Here is a 27,907-nt window from a genome sequence, read left to right on the forward strand (position 1 = left end):
TTGCACCCTTGCCACCCATGTGGCAAACCCAAAGCTCCTGGCTTTTGGCTTCAGCTTGGCCTAGTGTTTTGGGCATCTGAGAATTGAACCAGCAGATGGAAGAGAATTCTCTCTCTCTCTCTCTCTCTTTCATCACTTTGCCTTCCAAAACAAAGTAATAATTTTTTATTTTTTGAAAAAGAAATGTATTAAAAGAGTAGAACTTATTCTCATCTCTCACACACATGCACAAACACGGGGCCTCAGGGAGGCATCCGAAGCATTTTAAGACCGGCTGACAGCTCTTGGCACCTTGTGTTACTAGCTCCGACACTGAGTCATGCAGAGTGTAAATCACGCACCTACGGGCTCTTCCTGAGAAGGAGGCGACGTCTTCATAAACACGCGGTAGTGACGCTGTGCTGCGCCGCCGGTTTGCGGCTGATTCTTCCACTGACTGTCGGCGCTGGAAGGGAGATGTCTGAAAAGAAGCCCAGCTTATCTAGGACATGAATGACAATGATAAGTTACTGCTCATTTCTGCTTCTTTCCACTCTGTTTCTCAGAGTTAAGTGGCAGAGAGGGAAGACAGCAGACAGGCTCTCATGAGGCCATGCCAACCCAATGTTTCGTGGGTGGCAGTGAGGGTGAGGTGACTGCAGTGGCTGCGAGGGAAAAAGCAAGTCAGAGTGAATCCTCAGGTCTTCTAGACACAAGCACTTGCCTCTAAGTTTCTTACAATTTATCAAACTGATTCGGATCAGATGTTTTCCTGATGTTTTCAGGCAGAGGATTGGAAATGAAAGCATTTCAGATGAGCTACAATTAAGGGCTGTATTGAAAGCTTATCTTCGTGCCAACATAAACTATTGACTTGAGGCTCCAAATACCATTCCTCATAAAATATCCTGAGAAGGTTGCTGAATGCTCTCAGATTTGATCTGTCTCCTGCTGGACATACTAAGGCATTTGGTCACGCAGTGACCGCCTGCCCATGCAGAAGCCTCTGCAGGGGGCTCCCAGCCCCTGCCTGGTCTCCACACTTCCTTGTCCTTGCCATGCTTCTCAGCGTATCCCCTAAAAGCACAAGTCTCCTATAGTGTCCTCAGGTGGATTGTGACCTTGTGTGCTGTGAAAATCCAGGAGACTCACACACCTCCCTGAATAAACGGAAAGAATGTTAACTTGCCGTGAGAGAGCTAGAGCGAGGGGGGGAGGATTAGAAGGAGGAGATGGAGAGGGCATGAGCCAGTCAATATTAAGGAGAGCGCTCAGTGAGGTTGTCCTGAGCTGACTTCTGTAGGGAGCCACCACGCCACCTGGAGGCTCTTCTGGGGACGTCACTGCCTGGCTTTAGGGGAGGGCTCCCGCATGTCACAGCATGTCACAGCAAAAGCTGAACAAATGCTGGCCCGTTTCTCCAATTTCAGAGCTTGGCATTAAGATCAATTAGTTCTTTGTGGTCTTAAGGTCCATCTCCAAATCCCATGTTTTCCACTAGCATATTATTCCTGGCATGTTTTCTTCTCTAGAATTCTCTTTTCTGTCTTGGGGCAAGAGGATGCAGCCTCTGGCTGTCTAATCTAGAACTTCCCACCCAGCCACCACTCTGGCAACAGGCTGTTTGGATGTTTCCATAGCACTTATCCCAGGCTGCAGTTATCTCTCTGTCTGCTCACTGTGGCTGCAGACACTGGTCTGGGAGTTTGCCTAGGAGCAGGGATCAAGTATTCTTAGATACTGTTGCCTGGCCTAGAGGAGAGTTGGAATGAATGAGTAAAAGCAAGTGAGTGAATGGACCACCACAGGAAGGGGTCAGGGAAGTTTGCTTTGAGGGTTGTACAGATTAGATTAACAAAAGAAAAGGAAAGGAGAAAGAGAAAGTGTTTAACAACCTCCCATTTAACCTCCAATTGTGTCTGCCACTCCCTGTCTACACAGCCATCTCCTAGTTTTAAATCCCCAAACCTGCTTTCCAAGGTTCCAGCCGGCATTGCTCTGGGATGCAGGGAGCAGATTCCGAAAAAGCCTTAGTGATGCCCTTCGGTTTGGAGGCTGAGGATGACAAAAGTCCTTCGCGTGGTTCAACTAAATTCTTAGTCCAGAAACGTCCCATCGATTTGGGGCCACACTGTGAACAAGTGCATGGAATTTGGTCTGGCTCAGGGCCACCTGGAGTCAGGGCAGTGGAGGCCTGGATTCCACACACACAGCCCCTGGAAGCTTTGCTCTGCCCCTTTAGTTCTTGCACTGTCTTGGGGCTGATCCTGGGCTGTAGTCTTTCTATCAGTACTGCCATCCTAACACAGTGCTCTTACCTGTAGGAGTCCTTCCTGTGCCTGGTGCTCCTGAAGGGTCCTGGGGGACCCTCACACGTGGGGCCAATGTGTCAGTCACACTTGTGGGGTGCTCCTGGGTTCGTGACTGGTGTCAGATGTGAGAGGCCCCCAGCGCGGACCCTGTGGACTCTGATGCTGCATCTGGGGAATCAAGATCAACATTTTGTTGCAGGACATCAACTGGGGGGGTGGGACCCAGAACATTTCATCGCTGCCTGTGGTATACACATTCAGTCGCTAGGGCGGAGAGGGAGTTGTGGAGGACTAGCCCCAAATGGAAATATCACTGAACTTTACATTTTCTTTTTTACCACTCTGAGTCATTGAATAACCTTAGTTAAAGAGTTCTGTGTTCCAAGTAATGTGGTAATGGTTTTTGTGTAAATTTTATCTGATAAATCACTTCTTTGCGTGACATCACTTTAAGGATATCCATTTATTTAAAAAAGAAATAAACCCTCTAGGCCCAGCACAGCAGCCTAGCAGCTAAAGTCTTCCCCTTGCATAAACTGGGATCCCATATGGGTGCCAGTTCTAATTCTGGCATCCCCACTTCCCATCCAGCTTCCTGCTTGTGGCCTGGGGAAGCAGTCGAGGACAGCCCAAAGCATTGGGTTCCTGCATCCCAAACTAGGCTCCTGGCTCCTGGCTCCGGATTGGCTCAGCTCTGGCTGTTGCAGTCACTTGGGGAGTGAATCATCAGATGGAAGATCTTTCTCTCTGTCTCTCTTCCTCTCTGTATATCTGATTTTCTAATGAGGGTAGAATAAATCTTTTTAAAAAAAAGGAAATAAACCCAATTTTAAACTTTACTATGTGAAATTAGGAAAAGCAGGCTCCGAGGTTTTACTGGGTTGTCACTATTCTTTAGGGCGATGATTTAACTCATGATATGCCATCGTTCCATATAGGATAGCTATAAAGACTTAGATTGAGTTATAAATATGGCACTTACGGTAAATCTGAAATGCATAAATGGGTTGTCACAATATTCACAGCACTGAAACGTAAGGACTTCATAACAGACTGGTAGGGGAGTGCATCCTATGAGGAAATACGGTAATGCAGGTGCAGTGAGCATCGTCTCTGTGTCTAACTTCAGAGGAGTTGTCTTAAACCTGCTGAAATGATCACGTTTTTCTTGAATATTTTTCCATCCCCAAAATATGATCTCAAAGCAAAATTTCACTTTCAATAAAATGTCCATAGAGGTGGTGAAATGACTGAGACAGGTCCTCTATTCCATAATAAGTATTCTGGGGAAAAAAGCCAATTTTTCTCCGTCGATTGTGTACTAGGTACACCTCAATGCATTCTGTAGTGATGGAAATGGCTTACACACACACACACACACACACACACACACCCTTCTACAGAGCAAGCAGGCTTTATTCACCTGCTGGGTCCTGCTTAGCCAGGTGGAGAAAATCCTGAGAACAAGGCGTTATCGTCAAGGTGGTTGATTAGCTCAAAGGACATGGAAGCAACGAGAAAGGACACTAGAGATCCTGCAGACCCGAGGGGACCATTTGGACAGCGGCTGGGGCATGGCTGCTCACCAGCCTGCAGCCCTCCGTGGGCAGTAGGCTGATGGAGGGAGGGCTGGCTTACTCCCCATACAGCAGGGGCAGCTGCCAGCAGCCACCTGCAGGCTCCCCACCTGCCCACCAGATGGCCGGTCCAAAGGAGACAAGAGCTACAACGTGCATGATTGCACTTTTCGGGCTCTGGGAATGAAAATACTTTGTGATGGGTCAGTCTTTCTCTATGTCCTTAACATTTCTCTGGTAATCTGCAAGGGTACTTCAACATCAGGAGGGAAAAAAATCAGACTAAAAAGTGTATTTGGGCAAAATTCAAAATCAATGAGTAATTTTTTCATAATATGCACTTTTCATGAAATTGTTCAGATTTAAGCATTTTGCACCAAATTAAGCTGATTTTTATTCCATTTTCTATGAACTTCTTAAAGTCCCCACATATAAGAAGCCAATGAATTGTCCAGTGCAATAAATGCTTCTTGTTCTTTTTTAAAGGCTTATTTGTTTTTCCTAGAAAGGCAGATAAATTCACAAAGAGAAGGAGAGAAAGCTTGTTCATCCACTGGTTCACTCCCCAAGTGGCCGCAATGGCCGGAGCTGAGCTGATCCAAAGCCAGGAGCCACGAGACTGCAGGATCCTAAGACTTTGGGCCATTTCTCCTTTGCTTTCCCAGGGCACATGCAAGGAACTGGGTGGGGAGCAGAGCAGCCAAAACATGGTCTGGTGCCCATATGGGATCCTGGTGCTTGCCAAGAATTAGTGACTGAGCTGTAGCACCAGGCCCAAGAAATGCATCTACTGAATTCCTACGGTTAATCGCAGTCTTGGGTAGACTTAAAGATCAGTGACAAAAATGCTGCTACTGATGTGGAAAGGCAGGCAGGGTGAATTGGCAGAATGGAGCTGAGGTCTGATGGTTCATTCCAACTACACTTTATAGCTGTTGCTGCCAAATGCAACAGCGCAGGCTGCCATCTCATGGCTCCTGCACAGCCTGCCATGGGGCATCTACAGTTAACCCTTGCATGACAACCCTACCCAGCCCTGGTGAGAAGCCCATTTTGTACACCATCCAAACTGTTCCCTGTGCGTGAACCATGTAGGCCCAGCTTTCATGCACTGCTAACCCCACCCCTTTCTCTGAGGCAGAAACCTCATGTCCTGATGTTGCAGATGTGGAAGCAGGAACTACCTAGGAACTGCCCGATGTAACTGCAGGATGTCCTCATCATAAAAATCGCCAGGGGGCACTTCTATTGCCACCATGCACCTGATACCATGACATGTCCAATGTTTCCAAAAAGGGGCACCGAGATGGACAGTCCTCAAGTCTTGCTCAACCTCCGCCCCTTTGGAGCGGAGGTCCCACCTTGTTGTAGGTCCCCTCACACCGACTTGGGGTCTTTCGGTGTCTTGGTGTTCTGTGCATTGCCTTTCAATAATGTACACTTTTCCCCATGCTTTGAAAATATCCCATTTCCATGTGTATCTTCGTGTTTCCACTTCGACTCTGTCACGCATGGAGGGAAGAATCTGGAATTAACCCAGCCGGGGCCCTACTGCTCACAACACAACAAAAGCATGCAGTCCTTACTCAACCAAAGCAATCCACCTAAGCTTCACCTTAACTTGTCCCAAACGCAGTGAGAATATGTTACGTGTCAGCCAGTAACCATGGCTTTGATGGAGGTAAGAGTCACACTTGGATGAAGACCTTTCTTCAGGACATTTAAGTGACTACCATGTGAAGAGGCCACCTGAAGAGAACGGAGCAGGTATTTGGCTTAGCTTTTAAGACATAGCATCCTTTATCTGAGTGCTTGGGGTTGAGTATCGTTCCAGCTTGCTCACAATACACACCCTCAAGAAACTGAGTCCTGGCTTGCTGGCTTCAGCATGGCCCAGCTCTAGCCATGCAGGGATTTAGGAACAGAGCCAGCAAATGGGATCTCTCTCTGTCTTCTCTCTCTTGAAAAAAGAATGAAATGTTTTTTGAATGTGAAATAAAGACAGTTGTGCTTTTCTTCTCAGTTGTGACCTACTTGAGGACATCATGCTTATGGTTTTAAAGGCATGTCCAAAGGTGAGTAGGACACATTGTATTGATAGGCAGAGTCCTTAAGTCGCGGAGCTTCCCAAGGGAGCATTCATGCTGAATTGTCACTATGTAAGTGTTAATTACGTATAAAAATTCCATCAAGTCAGCAAGCTATAACATGTGCTTTGAGTCATTATGGAAGAATAAGCCCTGTAACTTTGAAAAATGATGAAATAGAACTCAGGTTCCCTAATCTCCACACTCTTCATGTTAATTATGATTGACACTTTTATGTAAGCTTATACAGCACTTTAGAGTTGAAGTGATTTATAATGCAGTACTGAGCTTACTGCTAAAATAGTTATTCTTCATTCATTGCTTCAATTACACTACAAAGTACTCCGAGTGGTCACCACTGCGGCATGATGGATAAGCCATCTCTTGCAGTGCTGGCATCCCACATTTGCTCTGCTTTGAGTCCCGGCTGCTTCACATCTGATCCAGCTCCAGGCTACTGCAACTGGCAAAGCAGCAGAGGGTGGTCCACATGCTTGGACCCCTACCACACATGTGCAAAACACAGGAGTTCCTGGCTCCTGACTGAGGCTTGACCCAGACCTGGTTGTTGCTGCCATTCGAAGAGTGAACCAAAGGGCTGAAGACTCTCTCTCTCTATTTAACCTCTCTCCCTCACTGTAACTTGGCCTTCCAACTACATAAACAGATCTTTCTTCTAGGAAAGTTTTATTACCCTAAATTTCCTTTTTATAACATGTTTACAATGAAAATCCTCAGAGATGATGCCCCTCTGTGCATTTCATGAATGCAGTTAAAGCAATGTGCACGAGTTCATGTCTCCTTTGAAAGGCAAGTTTTATAAATGAGGAGCGACTGAGCTGAGATGCTTCTTAGGCAGCTCAGAACAAGTTGGTCCTTTTATTTGTTGTTGTTAACTTGAAAGGCGGATCAGATTTACAGGAGAAAGATAGGCAGAGAGAAAGTTCTTCATTCACTGGTTCACTCTCCAAATGGTCACAATGGCTGCAGTTGGACCAATCTGAAGCCAGAAGCCAGGAGCCTCCTTTGGGTTTCCCATGAGGGTGCCGGGTCCCAAGGCTTTGGGCCATCCTCCACTGCTTTCCCAGGCCACAAGCAGGGAGCTGGATGGGAAGTAGAGCAGCTGGGACATGAACTGGTGCCCATATGGGATCCTGGCACTTGCAAGGTAAGGACTTAGTTATTGAGCCATTGTGATGAGCCCCAAATAGGCCCAATTTCGAGAGTCTCTAGGTTATCAAATCAATCCTTATAGAATCCAGGATGCACCAACAACTAATTTGATTTACATGCCAATTCAATCCTCACCTTGAAGTGAACCCTGAACCTACTGGCTTGCCGTCAGAGTGCCTGGCTCCAGCTTCCTGCTGATGCAGACCCTGGGAGGCAAGGGGGAGGGGCTCAAGTAGAATGGGGGTAACTGCCACCCTGAGGGAGACCTGGGTGGATGTCCTCTCTAACCCCGGGCATTGAGGACATTTGGGGAGTGAACCAGCTAAAGGAGCTCTCTTTTTGTCTCTGTCTGCCTCTCAAATTTGTTTTTAATTAAGGGGCAGTGGGGGGGCACTCCTTACCTTGATACCCAATCATGTGATTTCTCAAGAACAACTGAAAAGGATCACATTCTCTCTTCTTAGGATGGCATGCTTGCATTCATTCAAAAACAAAAACAGGTATTCTTGACCCAACCTGCAAAGAAACAAGATCCTTTTGGCAAAGTTGGGAACCTTTGCCTGTGTCTGGGCAGCCAGGAAGCGCTGTGCTAACTGGCCAGAGCTGCTTCTCCTTCTCTGCCTCTGCCAGGGGGCTTGCCTTCCAGAATATACCCTGCCTGTTATCTCTGCCTGGCAAACAGAATATCAGAACTTTCCATGGTACGGACGATAAGTTATTCACAGCCAGCTGTGCCAAAAAAGAGCTTTTGGCCCAGGCTCTGAGGAAGACCATTGTTGTTGCCGGCTCTTATCTCCAGCCACTCCACCTGGCAGAGGCGCAAGTGTGTCCCAGCGGGGGTGGCGGGAGGCCCTGGGCACTGCAGAGCCACATGCTCACAGACAAGGGGCATGGAGGAAATAGCAGCCAGTCTTGGAAACCAAAAGGAGAAACAATTTGAAGTTTATTGGATGCTGAGATGTTTGTCCGACTTTATCTGCCTGTGCAGCCTTCCTATCAAAGAAACAGGGAAGTGAGCAGTTTATCAACGGGCAATCGGCGAGCATGTTTGTGAAGGTCTGACATATCCTGGAAAGTATTTGCTGGTGCTGCTTTGGGTAGCTTTTCTCCTTGCAAATGTCTAGCTCTGTCATTTACCTCCCTTTTTGTCAGATACCATGTGCTATCAAGCCATTTCTGGTCTCCCCTGGTCCTCCTGCTCTTGGGGAGGGCATCCTGCTATGTGGCCTTGGGCCCAGCTCCACCCTCACGCCGAGGCAGGATGGAGGCAGCAGCCCTAAGCAGCAGTGCAGGCCTGAGTGACAGCTAGCGCCCGCTTCCCAAGCTTGGAGAGCCCAGCTCAAAGGCCACAGCAGGCCCTTCCTCTGAGCACCTGCACAGGTCACCCGGTAGGTGGGAGGCCCGGCTTCAGTGATGCAGCAGGGACTCAGAAAGTCCACGTGAGCTGGACTGTCAATTGCTGAAAACCATCCACCTCCCACAAATCTGGAATGGCTAAGGGGTGCTAGAGCTGTGCTGTGTAGGTCACAGGTCAGACACCCTAAGATTGGGACTCCCTAGAGTGATGGAGGACACCATGTTGTAACCCTGTGGTGACAGACTCCATAGGCACGTCCTCCTAGTTCCCCCACAGCATTACGGTTTGCCGTCTGCTTTGTATTATGGGTGCCTCTCTCATGCTCATGACTGTCCCCATCCAGGACGTAACTGGATCCATCAGATGAAAGACAAGCTTAGTTTGGGGGCGAGAACAGCGGCAGTGTGAGCAGCTTTTTACCAAGCTGCACGTGCAGCGTGTGAGCTGGGGACAAAAGCACTCACTTTTTCTCCTTGATATGCCTGGATTTTACATCTAAATATTTAGTTCTGTTTGTGCTGGGCTACTCCCAAGCCTATGAAATAACTGAAGTCCAGGTGTCTTAGTCTTGGGCTGCCATACTAGTGCGCAAGAAGACAGGTTAGCTTTTCTAATGATTTATTCGTTTTTATTCAAAAGGCAGATCAGATTTACAGAGAAGGAGAAACAAAGATTTTTCGTCCACTGGTTCGCTCCCCAAATGGCCACAATGGCTGGAGCTGAGCCAATCTGAAGTAAGGAGCCAGGAGCCTCTTCTGGGTCTCTCACTTGGGTGCAGGGTCCTAAGGCCATAAACAGGGAGCTGAATGGGAAGTAAAGCAGCCGGGACATTAACCGATGCCCATATGGGATGCCACTGCTTACAGGTGGAGGAGCTGCCAATTGAGTCATCACATTGGCCTGAAACGCAGCTTTAAAAATTTTTATTATTTCAAAAAAGCACTCAACTTGGGATCAGCGTTGCAGCATGGTGAGCAAAGCCACCACCTGCCACAGCAGCCATATATGTGCCTGTGTGAGTCCTGGCTGCTCCACTTCCGACCCAGCTCCCTGCTAACACACCTAGGAAAAGCAGCTGAACACGGCCCAGGCACTGGGTTCCTGCACCCACCAGGGAGACCTAAGAGAAGCTTCTAGATCCTTGCCTTAGCCTGGCCAGCAATGTCTGTCGCAGCCATTTGGAGACTGAGGCAGTGAGTGGATGGAAGATTCTCTCTGAGTCTCTCTCGCCGTGTGTGTGTGTGTGTGTGTGTGTATGTGTGCGCGCGCACGTATGCACGCCTTGCCCTCTCTCTGTATTTCTCTTTCACATAAGCAAATACATCTTTAAAATAATAGCAACAAGTGTACAATTCATTTGTTTAGAGAGAGAATATACCTGTATAGCCATGACCAGCATCCTAGGAGGTCCACCTGGGCCCCTCCCCATGCCTGCCCTGACTCCCAGAGGTAAGGTTACTCTGTTCACCTCTGCTAATCTTGCTGTTTGAACATTACATAAGTGAACCCATAGACTATGGATAGTTTTTTTCACTCAGCATTTGCTTGTAAGCACCTCTATGCTGCTGAGGTCTCTGATACTTCATTCTGCTTTCTCGGGCACATCAGCAGGAAGTGCAATGGTAAGGGGAGAGGCTGGATTCCAGCAGGTGCCTCTGTGGGAACCCTGCATTGCAGGTGGTACCTTAACTGACTGCCACACAATGGGAGCGCCACACCTCCTTTTTTACATACCTTCTCATATACTGAAATCTATGAGTTACCTCATTAGTTCTGGCTATCTAGCTCTCTCTTCATACACAGAGACGATGCTGACTGTTTATAAAATGCAAGAAGGAAGAGAGTATTGTATTGTGGTTTTAATTTCATCTCCTCATCATTAATGAGACTGAACACTGCCCACCGCAAAAGTCTCCTAGGAATTTTCTGTTTCTGTTTCATTGTGTTGCCTGTTTTCTCTTGGGATTTCTGACTTTCCCCCAATTAACTCTGAGTGTGATTTTTTCATAGATAGAGATGTTATTAATGTGTTTTCCTACTCTGGAGTGTGCCTTTATACTTTTACAAAGTTTTTAATTCATATTATTTTAATGTACATGAGCTGCAGAGAGAGGAGAGGGAGAAAAAGAGGGAGGGAGGAGGAGAGAGAGTGTGCTTCTGTCTGCTGACTCAATCCCCAAATGCCTACCGTGAGCAGGGCTGGGCCAGGCCAAAGTCAGAAGCCAGGGGTTCAGTCTGGATCTCCTCTATGGGAGCCAAGGACAGCCACTTGCGCCTCACACAGCCTCCCAGGAGACACAGCAGCAGGGGGGCGCAGTTAGGAGCAACATCAGCGCCCCGTGTGGTATATGAACTGAGTCAGCAAACGCTCACTCCTTTACTTCCTTGGAGCTATTCTTTGGTAACAATTTTTAATTTTAAGAGAAACCAATATGTCAGTATTTTCACTTATGGTTAAGGCTTTAGTTGAAGAGACTCCTGTCCCCACTGCATCCTCGAATCAGATAGCAATGCTATAAGCAGCAGGTTAATGCAGTATGCCATGATACGAGCCCCTTATGTGTCTATTCCTACTGTTCACTCTGTTCTTAATCATACTGCCGTCACTACTTGGGTACATGATGATGTTTGACAGGGTGACACAGGCCTAGGTGACAGGCCTAGGATGACATAGTAAGCTTGTTCTTGGGGCCGGCACGGTAAGTGCAGTATGTTAATCCTCTGTCTGCAGCACCAGCATCCCACATGGACACTGGTTTGAGTGCTGGTGGCTCCACTTTTGATACAGCATCCTGTTATTGTGCCTGTGAAAGCAGCAGAGGAGGGCTCTTGGGCCCCTGCACCCACATGGAAAACACAGAAGCAGCTCCTGGCTTCCCACATCTGACCAGCCCCTGCTCCGACCATTATGGCCATTTGGGAGGTGAACCAGTGGATGGAAGACATTTCTCTAACTCTCCCTCTGTAATTCTGCTTTTCAAGTAAAAATAAATGCTTAAAAAAAAAAGAATTATTCTCAGCTACCTCTTATGGTAGAGGCAGGGGTCCCTAGGTAAAAAGCAGGCCCATGTTTTCATCTTAATTTCTTTCTCCAGATTTTGACACTGTAGCTATCCACTAATCTGTTAGTACCCCACCGTATTTAACCAGTCTTTTTTTTTATTATTTGTTTTTTTAAGGAAAGTTTATGTGAATTGCCTCATGTACTATTCACAAAAGCAAACGCCCATTCATACAGCAAGTACCTGGCCCTTCTTGGTGATACGGTAAGGACGCAGACATGCACATGAAGCATCCGGGCCTGTCACAGTGGTGCAGTTGGCTAGTCAGCAGTCTGTGAGGCTGATGCTGATATTCTATATGGCTGTGCGTTTGAGCCCCAGCTGCTCCATTCTGATCAAGCTCCCTGCTGATGACTTGAGTAAACAGTGGAGGATGGCCCAAGGCCTTGGGTCCCTGCACCCATGTGGACCCGGAGGAAGGTTCTGGCTCCTGGCTTTGAACCAACCCAGCTCTGGTCACAACAAACACTTGGGGAGGGAACCAGCAAATGGAAGATACCTCTCTCGGTGTGTCTCCTCACTTCTCTCTAACTCTGATTTTCAAGTAAAATGAACAAATCTTAAAAAAAACAAAGTATGCACAAAGCACTTCATGTATATGCAATGCATCCCCATTTCTGTAGCATTATTTGATAATCACAGAGTATGCCACTGGCACGGATGGAGACAGGATGGTAGGAAGCACACTAGTTCTGAATTCCATGGGCATCTGATTGTTCCTGCACAGAAGGATCATTGCAATTCTCCCAGGTACCTTCATCAGCAGTTTACAAATAGTAACTGAGCTGACATGCTGCCTCCTGGCGACTGTGGCCAGAAGAGCTGGGCCCCTGGGTGCGCATCTGGGAGGTAGCGAGGAGCACAATGGGCTTGCCGGCAGCCTGGCGTCCTCCCTCCCCATCTGCTGAGCTGCCTGCCTGGGTTCGTGCAGCAGCTTGGTGCCCGTCCTGGTTTGCCCTGCGTTGGTGTTGCCATCTCCAGCTTAAGGTTGCCCTGAAAGCAGCAGAGGTGAGGTCGGGCGTTGGGTCCTACACCCGCGTGCGCTCCCTGTTGCAGGTGGCCCATTGCTTAGCGGTGGCCGACAGAACCCCCAGAACCGGATCAGTAGCAGTGATGAAGTGGTTTCAGATCGCATGCGTGTCAGACGTCCCTCCGCTGGGGTTAACCACTGCTCCTGAGAGGCAAGGGGCTGGCTGCAACGGACCCTCCTCAGCAGCTGTCAGGTGTGACCCCTGTGCCTTGTGTGATGTCATAATCCTAGACCGACCTATGTGCTGACCTGACACTCTCCTGGGCCAGGCCTGAGCTGTTACAAATAGTAACTGAGTCCCAGGGAGGTTTCAGAAACTTGCTAAAGATCAGGCAAGCAGATTTCTAGGTCAGTTATCACATCTCTGAGATCACAGGTCTTTCTTTTACAACTGTTGTTGCTTCTGTATGTGGGCCCTGGTCTCCCAAGGGTTAACTCTACAGCTTAGCTTGTTTCTAATGGATAACACAATGGGCAGTCTTGGCCTAACGCATTTAGCCCCTGGCTTGACTGCAAGTTCCCTCTTCTTTACTTTCCTTTTGTTAAGATGCCCCCAGGGGAGCTTAGGTGTTGCCTGAACATTGGGATAATACTGGGAGGGACTAAGCAGACTATAAAAGATGCAGGATACTTGGAATAAACTTGGCATTCTGTGTACAAGAGTGACCCACTGCGTGTTGTCTTGTGTTGTCTTGTGTGTTGTCTGTTTGTAACCCTAGCCCCTCCGCTTGGCTCGGGGTACGCGGTGACGCGGGCGACAGAATCAGGGTTTCAAGTATGTTTTGAAGCTGAGAATGGCGTGAGGCTAGAGCACTAGATGGAAAGAGGGCTCCAGTAAGAAGGCAGAACTTGAAGAGAAAGGGTTTAGGAGGGTCAGTGAGTACCAGATCGGTTGAAGAAATGGAGCACTCTGATGAGAACAATGGAGGAAGCCGAAGGGAAGCAGGACAAGTGGAGGCTCTCTTGTCAGTGCACCTTAACGCAGAAAATGAAGCTCTTAGTTTGTAACTGAACTTTTGTACACCTGACCAAAATAAGGGTAAAATTCAGCAGGAGTGGCAGGAGTGCAGGAAGAAAAGGAATGGTAAGAGAGTAGAAGTAACAGTTCCGTGTAAATTGGGGACTGTTTCCGGACCCATGCATTTTATAAACATTTCTATTACAATATAAGCACTATAGTGTTTATACATTAGTTGTCCCACAAATCCAACCCATCATTCCCTATCTTTTGTGCTTCCATACTTCCGTGACAAATGTGCTAATGAAGATACTTGCTAGAGTGTGAGGTGCTGGAAGGAAAGTCTGATCGGGTGTTATATTACTAGCGTCACTTCTGAGCAACTTTATCCATTCACTCATTCACAAGGCACTCATTAAGATGCAAGCTAGGACTAAGGAAACAGATAAAGGACACGATTCCTGCTGCCAAGAAGTTGCTTGGCTTACTGGTGGAATTTCCTGGAGCCCATGTTACTCTTGGCTGTGCAAAAAAAGTTAGGTTTTTAACTTTTTAATGATTATATGAAAGCCATAGGTTATAGCATGCAGAGTTGCAGGCTGTTTGGGTTATGGGATGCACGGAGGACCTAGGACAGGCTCTGAGCAGTCTTGTGCAATGACAGACAATGTCCTTTTTCTTAGACTGGTGTGGAGATGGCACGACGAATCTCAGGACTGCTTTCCGAGATGGCCGTGATGGAGAACCCACACTGCGCAGGAAGGAAGAAAGCAGTGACGTCACTTGCAAACACTTGCCGGCTGCTAAAGACAAAATGAGCTGAGGATGGAAGGAATGCTAAAGTCCAGATGACATTCTGGTTTATGAGCGAACTGAAATTAAGGCCACGAAACCCCCAGCTCCTCAGGGTGCTCTTCACATTCCGAAAGTCCTAAGTCACACACGCACAAGGTTGACAGCTGCTGTACTGCTGGCTTAGACACAGAATGGCAGAAAATTTCAATGAGCCGTGCTGAAAGTGGGATGTGTCTCAAGAAGACTGAAGGTTGGGTTTAGATAGTAAAGAAGAGGAATTATTTTAAAATATGACTGTGTGGAATATGAGAGTTTTCAAACAATTAGCTCTAACTTTGAACACATAATTAAGCACACAAAAATGATGGCACTCTGGGTGACTGTTCTGAGTCTTATCTGTGGGACAGGCAAGATGCTGTACCCTGTATGTGGCCATCATGGAGTCACTGCCATGTTGTCTCAGAGCAGAAGCAGAAAACAGTCCAAGGGCAAGTAGTTTCATTTCACAAAGGGATCAGAAAATAACTGAAAAATGAAAAAGACAAGTGCAGCTGTAGCAAAGCAGAAGGAGCTGTTGCCTGGGACACCAGCTCCAGTTCAAGTTCCGGCTGCTCCACCTCTGATGTAGCTCCCTGCTAATGCACCTGGGAAGGCAGAACATGACCCAAATGCCTGGGCCCCTGCCACCCCTGTGGGAGACCCAGACAGCGTTCCAGACTCTGGGCTCTGCTTTGTTGTAGCCAGCGGCGAGTAAATCAGAGGGTGAAAAATTCTCTTTCTTCCTCTCTTTCTGTCATTCTTTCAAATAAATAAAACATATCTTAAATAAACTTATTTTACTGCAAAAACTTTTTGTAAATCCATGCGAATAAACTTATACTGTCTGTCTTCTACTGGTTCTTACAATATGAGAGCAATCACTATTTTTAAAGATTTACTTTATTTTTATTGGAAAGCCAGATTTACAGAGAGGAGGAAAAACAGAAAGATCTTTCAACTGGTTTCAACTGGTTCACTCCCTAAGTGGCCACAACAGCTGAAGCCAAACTGGTCAGAAGCCAGCAGCTTGTTCTGGGTCTCCCGTGTGGGTGCAGGGTCCCAAGGTTTTGGACCATCCTCTACTGCTTTCCCAGGCCAGAATCAGGGAGCTGGAAGGGAAGTGGGACCACTGGGATTAGAACCGGCACTCACATGGGAACCTGGTGGTTGCAAGGTGAGGATTTAGCCATTAGGTTATCGCACTGGGCCCAAGAGAACAATCTTTCATTTTAAAAAAGATTTATGTGGTGGACGCTTCAAGGATTGCCCTTGACCTGGCCATGAGGCAGGGGCAGAAGGGAGCTGTTCTGCAGTGGATTTTGGTTAATGTAACTGATCTTGTACATAATGCCACTGCGTATGCTGCTCCATATTGTACCCTGCGTCCACTTGCTCCAATCCCAATCAGTCGGCTACTTCCTGCTCCACAAAGTCTTAAAACACAACACAGAAGTCCAATCATGGAGGACTTTTTAGGTCCTGGGTATGAACGAAACCTATATAAATGTTAAACCTATTACCAGGGCTAAATGAGATTGACTAGCACTAATTTATGTTTTCTCTCTACCCCCTGGTGGAGGGAATCATAACTAGCTGGAGCAAAGAAGAAAAGAGACAGAAGCATGAATTCTTTCCTCAGTATCTTCCCATTCATGGATAACCCAGGGTTTATTGTTCACATGAGACTTCACGCTCCACAGAAGAGCTGAAACCCCACATTTCCCCCTCGAACATGTTTGCCACTGAACATGGCATGAGAAGCCCAGCAGCAGGAGGCTGTTCTGCCAAAATGCTAGACTCGGGACCAAAGCCACCACTAGCTCTGGATAAAAACAAAACAAACAAACAAAAAATAGATTTAAAAAACTTACAGCTTGCAAGGCTTGCTGTTTTGTCCAGCTTGGAGTCCTTCCCTTGGCTGTGGCTAACACGTGAGGAGCCACACCAAGCACTGTCCACTCTTCAAAGCAGACCTCACTGATTGTGTAATGTTATTCTGAGGCTGTGGAGAAATTCCTTCCTCTGCAATTGATCAGCTTTCATCCTGCACCATCAGATCTGCTCAGTCTTATCTCTTCTCACATAATGACAAATGTTATGACTGGTTACAGCCACCAGACTTCCAGAAGGACTCCAGCCACAGTATCTGACTGCAGGACCGCCTGTGCCGGTACATTCCTCAGACTAGCTACATGCTGTGTGAAAAGCTATTTCCTTTGATTGACTCACTTACCAGTCCTTAACTCCCTTAGGAGCCCCTTGTTCTTGCATTACAGCATGAAGCATTAAAGTAATAATAATAATAATAAGACTTTGGATTTTGAAACACCTCCTTTCATCTAAGAATCCACTAAACTCTTTTTGTTATATTGCATAGTAATTTTAAAATAAACTAATAAACAACAAATGGCATACTCTTGCCCACTGTGGGTAAATAACAATAAATGACATAAGGACCTGATTACAAATGTTCAGGAGCTCCAGCACACAGGGACAGTGAATACCCCTCCCACTGCAGTCCTGTAAGCTGTGGGATCCCTTGTCCCTTCCTAGAGCAGCCTCAGCAGCCGCTGCCAGTGCAAATTTCAGAAACACACATGCTTTTTCAAAGGAAGAAGTACACATAGCATCATTTCTCACGGCTGCACAGTATTCCCATTTAACATATCATGTTGATTTAGCCTTTTGCATAATAATAGATGCATACAACATTTCAAATGACATTTTTCATCCTTGTACAGATATTTCTTTAAACAATCGTGTATTATTTACTTTACTGAGAAACAGAGAAAGAGGTGAAATCTTACATGCTCTGATTCAGTCCCCAGTTATTTGCAATAGCAGGAGTTAGGCCAGGCTGAAGTCGGCAGACAGGGACTGGGCACTTGAGCCATCAGCTGCTACCTCCTGGACTGTGTACTAGGGGGAAGCTGGGTCCCAAGTGGAGCTGAGACCCAAATCAGACTCTTCGGTGTGGGATGTGGGCATCAGATGGCATCTAACCCTGCGGCAAACACCCACCCCATACATGTTTTATTTGCAATTTCATGTATGTGCAATTTCATCAAGCGTTACTTCTAGACTGCTCTTCAAAGAGGTTACAACAGTTTATATTCTCACTAACAACATGTAAATGTCCCTGTCCCCCACTCCCTGCTAACACAATACTTTCTAATCAGATTTTACAGTCTTCCATCTTATGCTAATTCCATCTGAAAAACATCCAAGGTGCAAGGACTGCCAGATAAATGTTGGGTCCTGATACTGGGTCTTCCACTCAGTCTCTTGTGACACTAGTCTATTTTGTATGAGCCCAAACATCTAACAGAGCAAAAATAAGCAAGATGAAGACAAAGCTGGGAATGTGGGCAAACCAATGGGAGCCATGAGTGATCTCTGGGCTTGGCCAAATCTGTGAATTAGCCATTTTGCGCCCATAATTATTAGTGTGTTCTTGGAAGTGGAGGTGGAGGAACCCTACATTTTATCAGATTCCCAAAATGTTCTTCTACTTCTGCTAAGTACAACTGAGAATCAGTGATTTGCATAATTAAAATGAACAGATATTTTGGAAAACAGGCTGTGTTGTCCTACACTGTACTCCTTTACACTGTGCTGTTCCACACTGTGCTGTTGTACACTGCCCTGTTGACACTGCAGGCCTACACTGCCCAGTTGTGCAATGTGCTGTTGTATACTGCCCTGTCATACACTGTGCTGTTATACACTGCATTGCCGTACGCCATGCTGCTGTACAATGTGCTGTTCTATACTGCACTGTCATACACTGTGCTGTTTACACTGCGCTGTGGTACACTGAGCTGTTACACTGTGCTGTTTACACTGAGCTTTACACTGAGCTGTTACACTGTGCTGTTTACACTGAGCTTTACACTGAGCTGTTACACTGTGCTGTTTACACTGAGCTTTACACTGAGCTGTGGTACACTGTGCTTTACACTGAGCTGTTACACTGAGCTTTACACTGAGCTTTACACTGAGCTGTGGTACACTGTGCTGTTTACACTGAGCTTTACACTGAGCTGTGGTACACTGAGCTTTACACTGAGCTGTTACACTGTGCTGTTTACACTGAGCTTTACACTGAGCTGTGGTACACTGAGCTTTACACTGAGCTGTTACACTGTGCTGTTACACTGTGCTGTTTACACTGAGCTTTACACTGAGCTGTGGTACACTGTGCTTTACACTGAGCTGTTACACTGAGCTTTACACTGAGCTGTGGTACACTGTGCTGTTTACACTGAGCTTTACACTGAGCTGTGGTACACTGTGCTGTTACACTGTGCTGGTACTCTGTGCTGTTACACTGTGCTGGCACACTGTGCTGTGGCACAAGGTGCTGTTACACTGTGCTGTTACACTGTGCTGTTTACACTGTGCTGTGGTACACTGTGCTGGTACATTGTGCTGTGGTACACTGTGCTGTGGCACACTGTGCTGTTACACTGCTGTTACACTGAGCTTTTACACTGAGCTGTGGCACACTGTGCTGTTTACACTGAGCTTTACACTGAGCTGTGGTACACTGAGCTTTACACTGAGCTGTGGTATACTGTGCTGTTACACTGAGCTGGTACACTGTGCTGTTACACTGAGCTGTGGTACACTGTGCTGTGGTACACTGTGCTGTTACACTGTGCTGTGGTATACTGTGCTGTGGTACACTGTGCTGTTACACTGTGCTGTTACACTGTGCTGTGGTACACTGTGCTGTGGTACACTGTGCTGTTATACTGTGCTGTTACACTGTGCTGGTACACTGTGCTGTGGTACACTGTGCTGTTTACACTGTGCTGTGGACTGGCCCAGCCTGGTCTGCTCCCATTCCTGCACCCCATCTAAAGCCCTGGTTTTAGTCCCAGCTGCTGCAATTCTAATCAAGCTCCTTGCTCATGCACCTACCTAGGAAGGCAGTCGAAGATGGCCTAAGATGGCCTGCACCTATGTGGAAGACCCAGATGGAGTTCTAGGCTCCTGGCTTCAGCTTGGCCCAACTCCCAGATATATGGTCATCTAGAGAATAGAGGTAAGATTTCCTCTCTCTCTTTCAAATAAATACAATAAATCTTAAGAAAGAGAAATATCCCCATTTGTATGCAGCTGCCTAGCTTGCTCTCCATCTAGGTAAGTGATTCACTGCTGGGAAAAAAGCAGCCACTAGCTGACTGGCAGGCATCTTGGGCCTGTTAACGCCAAATCTGTGTTAACCATACTAGTGTGCCAGCATAGCTGTCTTTTTTATTTTGCTTTAAAGACATGTGGAGAAGGTGGGGAATGTTGGGCTGGATCATGCCCCATTGGCCCCCAGGCAGAGCAGAGGATGTGGGGACATGTTGGATTGGGAGTGGCTGAAGGCATGTTTAACAGGGGAAGAATGGCTTTTGGGGGTTTCCACGGAGTGGGCCATGGCACTCACAGGTAGGCGAGAGAACTGAGACAAATGGTTTAGAGGGGGGAACCAGAGGGCATGTCTGGGTCAGGCCAAGGTACCGACCTACGTGAGACGTGGGTTAGGCTAAGTAGCATTGTGCACTGCCCGCTAGCACACATGAAAGTTGGGGTTGGGGGTGGCATACCTGGTTGATCTAGGCCACAGTACCCACTGTGAGTGCTGGGGAACAGTGGGCAACATTAGGCTGGGCTGAAGTACCCATCCCTGGGGGAAGATTCTTTAAGGAATTTGTGCGCTCGCCTCTGCGGGACTGTAGCACCTGCTGGTCTGTGTGAGAACTTGGGGTTGTGATAGGCCAAGCCAAGCTAGATCATGGAACTCACCTGACAGGAACTCACCTGACAGTGGTGGGAGCCAGCGCTGGGAGGCTATGCTGGGCCAGGCTGCAGCAACTCTTGGCAAATACAAAGGCCAGAATTGAGGGCAGACCATGCCAAGCAGGACCTTTGCACCAACGTCTGAGAACTTGAAAAACTCCCATACTAGTCTATAGCTCCCACTGAGGAGTATAAAAAGAGCTGGGGTGGAAGGTAGGCCAGGCCATGCAAGACTGCACTTTAGCATCTGTATGAATCAAGTCTGGATATAGGCCAAGATGGACCAGGTCGTAATACCTACAGGCATGCATGTGCTAAGCCCAGCTGGGGTAGGCTGTAATACTCACCAGTGGAAGCTGAGACTGTGAGCATGCCATACCAGGCTGGGTTGAGGCATCCACAATACACGCAAGATCTGGGGCTGAAAATGAACATGGTAGGGGAAATAGAAGAACTCCCCTGCTAGGCTGTAGCTCCTACTGGTTATTCAAGAGCTGTATCTGTGGTTGGACTAACTGGGCAAGACCACAGCACCTATCGGCATGTGAGTGGGCTGAGTCTGAGGGTGGGCCAGCACCTGCTGGTACTCGCAAGATCTGGGACTAGCAGCTAGTCTGGTAGGGGGACTTGTGTAACTTCCCTGCTAGGCTACAGCTCCCACTGGTCAGTACGAGAGCTGGAGTGGAGACAGGGTAATCCAGGCTGGGTTGCATTACCTGTAAGCATATGTGTGGGCCAGTTCTGCGGGCAGCCTGTGCTAGGCCAGTCCACAACACATACTGGCATGAGTGAGAGCAAGAATGGGTGTAGGCCAGGTTGGGTTGTACTGTAACATCTGCCAGTTCATATGACAGCTGGGGCTTGGAGTGGGCCAGATTAGGCTAGGTTTCTGCACAACTGATGAGAGTTGGGACTTGGAGTGGGCTGGACTGAGCCAAGCTGTAGCACCTGCTGGCGAATGCCAAGACTTGGTGTGAGTCATCTCAGGTTGGGCCACAGCACCTGCTGGCACACATAAGACCCAGGGCTTGGAGTGGGCTTGATAAGGGAACCTTGGGAACACTTCTGTTGGGTCACTGCTTCCACTGATGAATGTGAGAGCTAGGATCTGGAGCAGGCTGATCTGGACAGGGATGCAGTACCTATCAGACAGCATGTGGGCTGGGTATGGGACAGGCCAGGCTGAGCTAGGCTGTTAACCTGCTGGTGCACATGCGAGCCAGAATGGGAGTGGGGAAGCCGGGCCAGGCCACAGAATCAGCTGGTAAGTACCAGGACTGGGTGTGAGTCATATTGGGCTGTACTGCAGCACCCCCTGGTGGGTGCAAGATCCAAAGCTGGAAGTGGATCTGGTAGGGAAACTATGCATAACAGTCAGGGCTAGGGGTGAGCCAGATAAGGCAACAGCATCCATCAGCATACTTATGAGCCAGGGCTGGGTTAGGCTGGGCTGCGTTAAAATACACATGGGCATGCACAAGAGCCAGATGGGATGTGGGCCATGTCAAGCTAGGTCACAATACATGGTCGCACATATAAAATTGGGGCCAGGGCTGGGCCTGGTGGAGGTTATTGGGTGTCACCCCAACTAAGCCATGGCAGGAGTTGGTGTATGTGAAGACCTGGCCTGTAGTGAGCTGGACTGGGCTAGGTCACAGCATCCATTAGTGTGAGAGATGGGACTGGTGGCAGAGCTACCAAAACTGAATCATGAGGCAATTAATAATCTAAATAGACCTATAATGAGGACTAAGATTGAATCAGTAATTAAATCCCTCCCAACCAAGAAAAGCCCTGAACCAAATGGCTTCACTACAGAATTCTACCAAATGTTTCAAGAACAAATTACCCCAACCCTCCAAACAAGAGAAAGGGGGAGCAATCTCTCCAAAATCTTTCTATGAAGCCAACATCACTTTAATACCAAAGCCAGATAGAGAAACAACAGAAAAAGAGAACTACAGACCAACATCCTTGATGAACATAGATGCAAAGATCCTCAACAAAATACTAGGCAACAGAATCCAACAGCACATCAGGCAGATCATTCACCCAAACCAGGTGGTTTTCATCCATAGTATGCAGGGATGATTCAACATTCACAAATCAATAAATGTGACACATCACATCAATAAATTGAAACATAAAAACCATATGATCCTCTCAAGGCATCTGACAGAATCCAACACTACTTCATGCTAAAAACCTAAAGCAAGATAGGCATAGAAGAAACACTGTATAACATAATCAAAGCAATGTACGAACCCAATGCCAACGTTATACTAAATGGGGAAAGATGTGGAAGTTTTTCCACTAAGATCTGGAATTAGACAAGGATGTCCACTTTCACCACTGCTACTCAATATGCTATTGAAAGTCTTTGCTAGAGCTATTAGGCAAGAAAAACAAATTAAAGGACTTCAAATTGGAACTGAGGAATTGAAATTATCCCTATTTGCAGATGACATGATTCTCTACATAGGAGAATCAAAAGCTTCAATGAAGAGACTACTGGAACTCATGAGAGAATTTGGTAGAGTAGCAGGATACAAAATTAATGAACATAAATCAGTGGTGTTTATATACACAAATAATTCCATGGCTGAGAAAGAAATTGTTAAGTACAGTCCCATTTAAAATAGCAGAGAGGAATCTCAAATATTTTGGAGTTAGCCTAAGCAAAGATATGGAAGACCTCTATAATGAAAATTACAAAACATTAAAAAAAAAGAAATAGAAGAAGACATTAAAATATGGAGAAACCTACCATGTTCGCGGATCAGCAGGAAAAACATCATCAAAATATCCACATTACCAAAAGTACCATACAGGTTCAATGTGATCCCAAACAAAATCCCAAATCAAAAATAGAAAAGGTACAAAAGTTCATCTGGAAACACAAGAGACCACAAATAGCCAAAGCTATCCTGAAGAACAAAAATCAAGCTGGAAGAATCACAATTTTAGACCTCAAGACATACTACAGAGCAGTGGTCATCAAAACTGTTTAGTACTGGTAAGGAAACAGAGAAAAAGATCAATTGAACAGAATAGAAACCCCAGGAGGGAGCCCACACATGTACAGCCAATTAATCTTTGACACGGGAAGTGAAAATAATCCAGGGGGAAAAGGCTGGTCTCTTCAACAAAACATGCCTTTGGGACAAAAGGATAGAGGCCTGCAAAAATATGAAGCAAGACCCGCAGCCCTGCCCCAGTCACCTTAAACAAAAAGGCTCTAAACAGATCAAGGACTTAAATTCGCACCCAAACTATTAGTGAAAAACATGCGAAGCACTCTCCAAGATACAGGAATTGGGAAACGTCACCAAAACACTGACAGTCAAAGACAAAATAAACAAATGGGACTACATCAAGCTAAGAAGCTCCTGTACAGCAAAAGAGCCAATCAACAAAATGAAGAAACAACCAACAGAATGAGAGAGAATCTTTGCACACAACACAAGTAATAGAGGATTAACATCCAGGATTTACAAAGAGCTTTAGAAACTCAACAACTGCAAAACAAAATGACCCTGTGAATAAATGGGCAAAGGAAATGAACAGACATTTCATTCAAAGAGCTAATGGACATATGAAAAAATGCCTAGCTAAGGGAAATTGAAACCACCTTGAGGTTCCACCTAACTCCTTCACTGTTGGTATGAATGTAGGCTAGTATAACCACTATGGAAGTTACTATGGAGAGTGATAAGAGAACTGAAAATTGATCTACCAAATGACCTAGCTATCCCACTTCTGCGAATAAATCCAAAAGAAGGGAAATCTACGTATGAGAAAGGGACCTCAATCCAATATTTACAGCATTACAACCTACAATAGCAAAGACATGGAGAATCCAGATGCCCATCAAAAAGGAGTGGATAAAGAAACTGTGGTACATCTACTCCATGGAATACTACTCAGCCATTAAAAGGAATGGCATTCTATCATTTGCAACTAAATGGTCCCAACTGGAGACCATTATGCTTGGTGAAACAAGTCAATCCCAAAAGGACAAACATCTTATGTTCTCTTTGATATAAGGCAACCTTCACGTAAAATAGCCCTTTCAATACTGTTTTTGCTATACCTCAGGGGGTTTGATATTTCTGTTTTTATTTTCATTCCTTCAAAAAAGGTTTTGCTTTTATTAATTTCCTCACTGACTCATAGGTAACACAATTGCATTGTTTGCTTCAGGAAGGTATTTTTCTTTTTCATGACTCCAGTGACACATTGGTCATTTAGCAACATATTATTTAACTTCATGGCATTGCAGATTTTCTGTTTTTCTCTCTGTTGTTGATTTTGCTTTATGGCTTTCATTTAAGTGGACGTATAGTAACTATGTAGTAGAGACTATCTCATACAGATGTGAAGATACGATGCAGTGTACTTTCCAATGAAACTGCTGAATGTATCTGACAATAGGATGCTGGACTCTGCCATTGTCCTTGTCTACAATATCAGGATATGCTTAAATAACAGAATGATGAGCTTACAACTGATTGTGAAGGACCATACTATTGTAATGAGATGGGGGAAATTACTGGGGGAACAGTAGGGAGTTTGGGGAGGGAGAAAGAAAATCCTGACAGCTTTAGAACTATACCATGGAATAATAAGGTAAATTAGTGAATTTTAAATTTTAAAAAATGATAACACCTTTCTTGCCTGCTTAATGAGACTGAAAGAGTTAGAGAATAAGCATGTGGACTTTAAAATAAACTATGACGCCTTATATACAAATATTAAGAACTAATGTCAGGCTCGGCAGCGTGGCCTAGTGGCTAAGGTCCTCGCCTTGATCCCATATGGCCGCTGGTTCTAATCCCGGCAGCTCCACTTCCTCTCTATCTCTCCTCCTCTCAGTATATCTGACTTTGAAATAAAAATAAAATAAATCTTTATTAAAAAAAAAAGAACTAATGTTGGGGCTGCATTGTGGCATAGTAGATAAACCTGCTGGCACTTCCAATTCAGCTCCTTGCTAACGGCCTGCGAAAGCAGTAGAAGACGGCCCAAGTGCTCGGGTCTCTGCATCCATGTGGGAGACGTGATAAACTTCCTGGATCCTGCCTTCAGCCTGACCTAGTGCCAGTCCTTGTGCCCATCTGGGGAGAGAACCAGTGGATGGAAGATTCTTTCCTCTGTCTCTTCATCTCTTTCTGTACTGTGACTTTCAAAATAAATAAGTGTTAAAAAAAACCTAGCTTCTCTCAGGTATTTTCCTTGTAACCCATCTAGACCTCATTTGAATCAGGTGAGGAAGCTGAGGCATAAGGAAACGAAGCAATGCGCTACACTATCCAGTACGTGAGGAATAAGGGTAAAACTGGATGCTACTGACTGGTTCCAACTCCATATTCTTCTCCTTCCTGATATACTCTTTCCTAATAATATAGCTATTGCTATAACCACTACAATTTTAAGTGCTTAAATTCAGCTACTGGTCAAATGTATGAGGGTACTTAAAAATTCATGAAAATGTACACTATGAAAAATACTTTTGCATGGATTTCAGATATGGCAACATAAAATTAACTTTTAGTTCCATTTTCCATGAGTTTTTTTGACATATCCTCATATGCTAATAACTGTCCACTTTGCAGACTTGGGTTTTTTGATAGGTTCGTAAGGTCCAATCAATGATAGCTCTCTGCTTCACAAAGGGGTGCTCAGCTGACAGCTGCCCTCAGTTTTCTGATGTTCTGATATCAGCTGTCAGCTGATAATTATATGACCTAGTCTATTGTGCTACACTTGAGCTTAGACAAAAGGCCTTGAAAATGGATTGGGTATATAAACATAGCACTGGGTGAAGATGTTAAAAAAAAATGGGAGAAAACAGGATAGTGACTTACTGAATCCTTCAGTATATAATGCATGCATTGAAAAAGTGTGTGGCTCAGTCAGTTTCTGTTGCTATGCTCACATACCTGAGACTAGGTCATTTATAATGAGCTGGTGTCTGTTGGGCTCATGGTTTCTGAAGCTGGGAGATCCAAGAGCATAGCCTGAGCATGTGTTTGCCCTCTGGCGAGGGTCTTGGCACATCACAGGATGACTGGGGATCTCCCACAGAAGACAGAGCAAGGGTGGGAGCTCCAATGGAGCGTCTCTCTCCTCTGACACAGAAGCTGATTCCCTCCTGGGGGCCTCACCTTTGTGGTCTCATGTCATCCTATCTCACCAGTGCCCACCCGCAAGTACCATTACCACACGGATGCGCAGATTCACTTCTAATACTTGAACTTGTGGGTGGACACGTTCAGCCTTGGCCAAGGCTTAAAATTTGGACCTTCAGGCACTTTGTGCTGTGTTTTCCCCATTCTATTTCAAAGGCCTTAGACGAATCAAGGCAATCACTTCTGGTTCATTTGAAGCTGACTGTACTTTTAGTGTGTCTAGGATCTGCAGTGGCAGGATTATGGCAGTATGGCCCATGTCATGGGGCAGGGTCTCCTTGGGGATGGAAGTGTCTAGTTTGCAAGATCAATGAAATTCTATAAATGAGGCTGCTATCAAGGAAGATGGCCATCTAAGAGGGCTCCACCAACATTTCTGTCTCTTTTCTCTCCTACTGGGTCACATTCCACTTGGCTGAATGCTCTGGCTCCACTGTGAAGCCCCCAGAAGGAGAAAGGACCTCTTTTTGCCAACAGTGAATTTTTCATTATTCCCAAAAATCTCAGGCTTTAAAATTCAGCTTTGTGCAACCATTCCCTACACATCCTCAGCTTGAGCTTGTCACACGGCAGCTGTCATGCAGTGCATTTCATCTCGTCCTTATACTTAGTGAAGTACACAGGAAGTCTGAATACACTGAGTTGACTTGGCAATGCAGCCATCTGATTTAAGTCTTAGAGATACTGCTGGGCCCGACACTGTGACACAATGGGTTAAGCCACTATCTATGATGTCATCATTCCATAACCCTTATTGGAGTGTGGGGCTGAATGTTGGTTTCTCAACTTTCTATCTAGCTCCCAGCTAATGTGCCTGGGAGAGCGGCAGAAGACAATCCAAGCGCTTGGGCCCTTTCCACCCACATGAGGGACAGAGTCGGAGTTCCAGGCTCATGACTTTGGACTAGACCAGATCTGATCATTGCGGCCATCTAGGGAGTGGATCAGCAGAGAAAAGATCTCTGTCCCTCTGCTTCTTCTAATTTTGTCTTTAAAATATTTTTCTGAAAATAAATGATACTGCTGTAGAAAATTTTCATTCTATATTAAAAATTGCTTATAAAAAGGTAAATGGTAAGCATATACTCATAGTTTACCATGTATCTACCATGGGTATAAATTAAGTTAAAAATTAGGCACAAACTCTATTTTTAGCTTTCCTACCTGTTTGTGGCTGGTGATATATGTAGTTGCTGCAGCCTAACACACTCTTGGTGCTTCTTTAAAAAGCTTACTAGGAGGGGCCAGTGTGGTGGCACAGTAAGCTAATCCTCCATGTGTGGCTCCAATATCCCACGTGGGTATGGGTTCCTGTCCCTGCAGCTCCACTTCCAACCCAGCTCCCTGCTAGGAACCTGAGAAAGCAGCAGGGAGTGAGTGCCTAGGCCCTTGCACCCACGTGGAGACCTGAAGGAAAACTCTTGGCTCCCAACCTAAGCTTGGTCCAGCTGCAGCCATGGTGGCCATTTGGGGAGTGAACCAGCAGATGGAAGATGTCTGTTTCTCTCTCTCTCTCTCTCTCTCTCTCCTTCTCTCTCTCTTTCCCTCTCTTTA

General features: G+C 46.1%; 1 long non-coding RNA gene across 2 annotated transcripts in view; it reads right to left on the reverse strand.

Moving 5' to 3' along the window:
• LOC131481135 (uncharacterized) overlaps positions 1-27,907 on the reverse strand; it is a 50,198-nt gene that overhangs the window by 10,747 nt on the left and 11,544 nt on the right. The window contains exons 2-4 of one of the 2 annotated variants that reach the window (XR_009246061.1): positions 7,530-7,644; positions 5,484-5,617; positions 2,298-2,459 (exon numbers count right to left, since the gene is read on the reverse strand). This is a non-coding gene — a long non-coding RNA (uncharacterized LOC131481135). The remainder of the gene's footprint in view (positions 1-2,297; positions 2,460-5,483; positions 5,618-7,529; positions 7,645-27,907) is intronic. The other variant, XR_009246062.1, reaches the window with a different exon arrangement.

The sequence above is a fragment of the Ochotona princeps genome, chromosome 1 (genome assembly GCF_030435755.1).
Source record: "Ochotona princeps isolate mOchPri1 chromosome 1, mOchPri1.hap1, whole genome shotgun sequence".
NCBI classification, from domain to species: Eukaryota; Metazoa; Chordata; class Mammalia; order Lagomorpha; family Ochotonidae; genus Ochotona; species Ochotona princeps.